General features: G+C 31.3%; 1 pseudogene; it reads right to left on the reverse strand.

Annotated features, from left to right (window-relative positions):
- Positions 1-1,654: 1,654 nt before the first annotated feature.
- Positions 1,655-1,807, reverse strand: LOC145260064 (U2 spliceosomal RNA; annotated as a pseudogene).
- Positions 1,808-7,346: the final 5,539 nt, after the last annotated feature.

The raw sequence follows: 7,346 nt of genomic DNA on the forward strand, positions 1-7,346 counted from the left end.
TCTTTACTAAAATAATAACTCTGATATATTTGCTGGGCTGCTTATTTCATTACAAACACATCAATCAAATAGCTCACATTTCATCATTTTTCATAATTCTTGGATATGTTACTAATTTCGGCAATCATTTTTTATGATTAAAAACCCACATTATGCTCCCCTCCTACTAATATAAGAACTTTAATGTATTGTCTGGGCTTATTATTTCATTACAAACACACTAATCAAATAACTCACATTTCATCATTTTTCATAATTCTTGGATATCTTACTAATTTCGACAATAATTTTCATAACTTAAACCCATTATGTCACCCTCTTACTTAAATAATAACTGTAATATATTTCCTGGGATGATTATTTAATTACAAACACAATTCCGGGCATTCTCATAGTATATATGTTTTACCTATCTTATCCAATCCCGGGTGACGCCGCATATTCTGCTAGTATATATCTTTCACTTATCTAATTCCATCCTGGGCGATGCTGGGTATTCTGCTATTATATGTTTTCCACTTATCTCATTCAATACTGGGCGATGCCTTCTGCTACTATATATTTGTGCTTATCACATTCAATCCTGAGTCTAACTTCATGTCCGCCACCCTACTGTTAAAAAATATACCTGAAATAAAGTAATGTTTAAATCGTAAACTGTTTCAGCCATTCCCGGGACTGACTTCATATCCCCCAACCCACTGCTAAAAATATACATGAAATAATGTAATGTCTAAATAGTAAACTGTTTTAGCCATTTCCGGGACTACTTCATATCCCTCCCCCCTCACTGTTAAAAGTATACATGAAATAAAGTAATGTTTAAATCATAAACTTTTTCAGCCATTCTCAGGATCAACTTCTTATCTCCCATCCTAGTGTTAAAAATATACATTAAATAAAGTAATGTTCAACCAGGACCGACTTCATATTCCCCACCCCACTGTTAAAAATATACATTAAATAAAGTAATGTTTAATGCGTAAACGGTTTCACCCGTTTCTGGGACTGATTTCATACCCCCTACCCCACTGTTAAAAATATACATGGAATAAAGTAATGTTTAAATCTTAAACGGTTTAAGTAATTTCCGGGACTGACTTTATATCCCCCATCCCACTGTTTAAAATATACTTGAAATAAAGTAATGTTTAAATCATAAACTGTTTCAGCATCCTTTTGAAATTAATACATAAAAACATTAACATGGTTAAAGATTAGGCAATCATTGCTTCAACATGAATTTCTGAGTGTAGTATCAGTCCCAGCATCCCAGTGACTTAAATACCCCCTTTTTTGGTCTTGGTTAATGGAGGAGAAATCCTTCATTACTGATACAATTTTTATTTTTGTTATTGATCAGAGTACCCCTTTTGGGGAGTTCGTTTCCCCAAAAAATTTTAGCCGACCTAAAGTCCAACTCTGTCTTTGTCGGGAGGCAAGTAAACAAAAAAAAGTAATCAGAAGGGACATTTTCCAGGGCATCTTATAATTAATCAGAACAGACATTTCCAGTGTATTTTATAATTAATCAGAGGGGACATTTTCAGGGCATTTTGTAATTGAACCAGAAATTACTTTTCCCAGTTACTTTTGTAATATTAAAACTTTGTTACATTAAACGTAGTACCTATTCACAATGCCTCCCCACGGGACAGATTTAGACACCAGGGTCGTTTTTAACGTGGAGAAAGAATTGTCTTAGTCGCAAAGGATTTCTCCTCCACTAAGAAAGAAGAAATTGAAATGTAGCATCTGAAGAACAGATACTACACTTTAATCTTAGCCAAAAGGCCAAGAAAGCCAAATCATTTTTATTACCTTTGCCTCAACAGCGACATCAATTTTTTTTTTACTTTGCTTTTAAGGGGTGACAAGTTTTATTTGGAATATTCAACCTTCCTTTTTTGGGATACACAGCATGATAACGGACGAAGCGATAAGCGTAATAATATATAATGATAATAATAGTAATAGTAATAATAACTAGAAATTGAGTAAAATTAAGGGGTACAGATAAAGGCAAGGTCCAAGACACAGGAAATATATTTAAGGGATAGTGAGTGAAGGGTGAAGTAATAAGAACAAAAAAAAAAGAAAGAAGATGCGATAAAAAGTAAAAATAAAAAATAAACAAAAAATATAAAATAATATAAAAGAACAAAAAAAAACAATTTGGTTTCGTTAAAAGGGTCAGAATTGGATTCCTAAATGAGTTATAAGGGATTAGAGTAGTGCATATGCACACATACATATACCCCCCCATATATATATATATATATATATATATATATATATATATATATATATATACAGACATATATACATACACTCACGTATACACATATACAATGGGGTTAGCCGGCAGAAGCAAAAAGTTCGGAGAGCAGTATCCTGGGGGGCGGGGTTAGTATTTCTTTACAGGAGAGGGTCTGCAATAGTCCACAATAAAGTCACGAGAATGCCCCTCCATAGATAACAGACACCTTACACGCCGTAAAAATAGAACTACCACATATCCAGTTAAGCCCCAACTTTAACCCTAAAACATATACTACATACACTTAAGGCTATGATAAAGACTCTATACACATTTCTGCATTACACTATATATAATACGCTCCTCCTTTATTTAGAAGTCGACCCCCAACATAATCTATAATTTTAATTTGTTTTGACCTATTTCGTTCCTAATGAATCCAACGCTAGACGCTGCATCCTCACTATGTTACCTAGCATCTTCTCTACTCTTCTGATGAGAAGCATTAGGTTTCGAAATGGCTTGGCATAAAGAGTCCCTTCTATCCCCCAACTAATCGATTGTATTCCCTTACTGAATAAATGAACCAATCTATATCCACCAATATATAGTTCTGTGACTTCATTTTCCACCTCCTATTGTTTCATATATATATATATATATATATATATATATATATATATAGCTGAACGTATGTGTGTGTGTGTGTGTGGTCACGAATAGGCTCCTATATGGTTGACTATAGAAGATTTATCGAGGATAAGAAATGGGTATGTTTGATCTGGCAGAACGGTGGTTCATAAAAATTGTGGGGTTTGCATTCGCGCCTGGCCCCCAATGTATGGAAATAAAAAATGAAAAAAAATCGTTTACAAGGGTTTTTGATATAGATGTACATAAGAATACTTTGATAAAAAGGGATGGTATAATAAAATTGTGGGGTCTGCGTTCGCGCCTGTACTCCATGGAAATATGGCACAAACTTTAACAAAGACTTTTCATATCTATTTGCGTAAGTATAATTTGATAATTATGTTTCAGTTTGAAGAAATATGGTATACTAAAATTATTGGGTGTTCGTTCGCGCCTGACCTCTATAGAATGTAAATATGTCACAAAGTTTAACAAGGTTTTTTTAATATGGGTGAGGATCCACAATAACACCTTAACTCTAATCTTAATTCACGTTAGCTTTTATTTATTTTTTTAGTTTAATCATATTTGTCGAATAAATTCACCTACTAAATTCACTTTCTTATTAAAGTGAAAGCCAAAAAAAGTTGGAACTCTAGACAATTCTTGACACAAATTTTATATAACTCTGTTTTTTTCTTCTCCACTTGCACGTGGCACTCTTTCGAAAATAGGTAAATAGATAAATAATAAAAAAATAAGAATGTTACATGTTATCGTGTCAAAAGAAGGAAAAAATCCTGCTCACGTGATTACGTGTTTTTTTAAAAACATTTACAAACCTTTTTATTTCTATTTATATATCTGTTTAAGCTTTTTTGTCAGTGTACTAGAAGGAATTCAGTTGATTACAACCCTTTCTGTGTGTATTTATTACAATAGTACAACCCTGAATCTGACGCAATACTACACCGTTCAATGCTGTAAAACTGAAACGAAGCTGTTCTACTTGAAAAGGGCGCCATTTTCTTCTTATTCATATTTATATCAATTCTTTGCTTTAAAAATCTAAGGTAATTTCGTGTTTACTTTTTTAATTTCCCAGTTTGCTGTTTCGGATTATTTTACTAAAGTAAGTAAAGCTTCATTATTTTTCAAAACTGTTTTTGTTTCTTTGTTTTAAGATATTTCATCGATATTATTTAGTAAGAGTGTTTAGCAGAAAAGCCAACAAACGACTACCCGAAAGAATAAATATACAAGAAATAAATATTATCATAGTCAATAAAAGCTCAGTTCATGTTTTTTTTTGTTGTTTTGAAATAGTTTTTAATGCTCTTTACTTGAAATAATTTCAGCGAACCGAAATTAAAACGAAATTAAATTAATTTTTATATAAACTACATATGCCATAATCGAACATTCCTCAAGCACAAAATAACGGAAAACATTAAAATATGTTTATAAATATTCCTTACGTTGACGGAACTCTCTTAACACAGAATGCTCAGGTGTCCTCCTTCAAATTGAAAACGGGGCTGTCCATTTCAAAGTGGCTGCCATTTTGATTTTTTTAAACCGGTTCCTGAATTAAAAAAAACAATTTTTTTACACACTACTTAAAATACAAACCAATGAACTTTTCTACCATAAAAGTAACTTTTATTGACTATGGTAACATTTATTTCTTGTATAGTTATATTATTATATACATAACATTTTCTCTTTGTAAGGAAACATCATTTTGTTGGTCATTCTTGGCTACGAATGGAAACAAAGTTGATATAAAAAAATATATTTTCGCATAAATTATCTTTACTTTCATCATATTTTGCTTAGGGTAAAATTTTTGAGTATCAAAACCTATCTCTTTACACCCCCACCCTTTTATAACCTATCATACACAGTCCATTTTCTGTAGGCTGTTTTTGAACCTAGTCAACAGCGGGTACTCTCTCTCTCTCTCTCTCTCTCTCTCTCTCTCTCTCTCTCTATATATATATATATATATATATATATATATATATATACAGTCCATTTTCTGTAGGCTGTTTTTGAACCCAGTCAACAACGGGAACTTCTGCTAGTATATATATATATATATATATATATATATATATATATATATATATATATATACTAGCAGAAGTACCCGTTGTTGACTGGGTTCCAAAACAGCCTACAGAAAATGGACTGTATATATATATATATATATATATATATATATATATATATATATATATATATATATATATAGAGAGAGAGAGAGAGAGAGAGAGAGAGAGAGCAAAGTTTCCTCTGTACGTATTTGTATCGTTAAACGGTTGGTCTGAGCTAAATTAGTCGCAGATTTGGAATCAGCACCTTCGATCTGATGTTCTTATCGATATCCAAAATTCTTGAACATTTTTTACATATTCACAAACAGTATTAGTAAAAATTACATTAGAAACATGTTTTTATATTTTTCTCATTCGCTTTTTTAACCAACACTTTTCATGTACATACATTGCCGATAAAGCATGTCTTTTTTCATCATTAATAACGGATAAAAACTATTTGATTTATGGTCATTAGTATATTTATTTTTTATTCTAGTAATATCTGTTAATCTTATATTCATCTTTATTTGTTGGTATAAATTTTAGACATCAAACCATTTTAAATCTTTGCAAAAAGATTAAAAAATATTAAAGAGACAAGATATTTTCGTTAGACCTGTGACGTTGTGGTTGAAGTGTTCCTCTAAAGTTTAAGCATTTTTGGTCATCGTGTGCCGAATCTCACACTAAACATTACTTCTAATCTTGCTTACTTAAGCTAGTTTCATAATAAGCGAACTGAAAATACAGTTGCAGTAATGTCTTTTAAAGATATATTGCGGAAGAGATAAGTATTAGATAAGGTGTTAGATCCTATATTTGCATAGTAGATACTGCCAAGTTTGCAGCAATTAATATCCCATAGAATTGAAATATGTCACAAAGTTTAACAAGGTTTTTTAATACAGCTCCACAGACTATTGTGATAAGTGTTTCAGTGTGAACAGGTATGGTATAATAAATTATGGGGTTTATCTATTTTTACTTTCATCATATTTTGCTTTGGTTTTGATACCCCCAAATTCGAAGATATCTCTTTACAACCCTTCCTTTTCATAACCTATCATACTTTCATAAATCAGAGTCCATTTTCTGTGTATGATGTTTTTGAACCCAGTAAACGACGGGTACTTTTGCTAATATATATATATATATATATATATATATATATATATATATATATATATATATATATAACTACTTCATTTACTCACATAAAATTAATATACGAAAGTATAGGTTTATGCGTAAACTTTAAGTATTTACTTCAAAAGTGCTCAATACGTAGGTAGAGCTAGTTAGTAATTTATAAAATATATATGGCGATTAAGCTACACTGAATATTCGGCGTTTCATCCACTATAGGATTCGTCAGGCATATGCGCGAATTCTGTGGTTGTTTTTCGTTTTTATATATGTTGAGGATTTTAGTTAGCCAATCAGCTTTCTAGCATCCACCGCGCCCCTTCCTATCAGCCAATGGGCATGCATTTTATCGAACAAAGGATCTGTTTTAGAACTAGGTTAGTGGTTTAAGCAGACAATTTTCCTCATTTCTGCTCTTTTTTATATATAAATATACATATATGTGCACACATACATGCACACATATATATATATATGGTTGTTTATGTATATTAATGTTTATTTAATTTATTTATTTATTTATTTGTTTTCTATTGTTTTTGTTAGTTTTAAATCTATTTTGTATCGCTATCCTAGAGTAAGTTTTATTTTGTGAACACAATTATTTCTCGTCTACAGTTTAATAGATTTTGGGGTTCTTTAAAGTACAGGATAGCAAATTTTTCATGGAGGCATAATTTACATGGGTCATCTAAATGTCTGCACGTGGTAGCTTGTCTTATTATTTTCCATTCGACTACCGGCGAATGTCCGCTTTCTTTGAGTTCCCAGTATTTATTCGCTAGTGTTGTTTTTATACGGTGTGCACACATATGTATATTTATATATATATAAAAAAAAAAGAGCAGAAATGAGGAAAATCGACTGCCTTAAACCACTAACCTAGTTCTAAAACAGATCCTTTGTTCGATAAAATGCATGCCCATTGGCTGATAGGAAGCGGCGCGGTGGATGCTAGAAAACTGATTGGCTAACTAAAATCCTCAACATATATAAAAACGAAAAGCAACCACAGAATTCGGGCATAAGCCTGACGAATCCTATAGTGGATGAAACGCCGAATATTCAGTGTAGCTTAATCGCCATATATATTTTATAAATTACTATATATATATATATATATATATATATATATATATATATATATATATATATTCGTATTTTGGTTGGCACGTATATCTATATATACGGTTGGGATAAACATA

Source organism: Euprymna scolopes, chromosome 35 (assembly GCF_053919585.1).
Source record: "Euprymna scolopes isolate OS-2025 chromosome 35, ASM5391958v1, whole genome shotgun sequence".
Classification (NCBI taxonomy): domain Eukaryota; kingdom Metazoa; phylum Mollusca; class Cephalopoda; order Sepiida; family Sepiolidae; genus Euprymna; species Euprymna scolopes.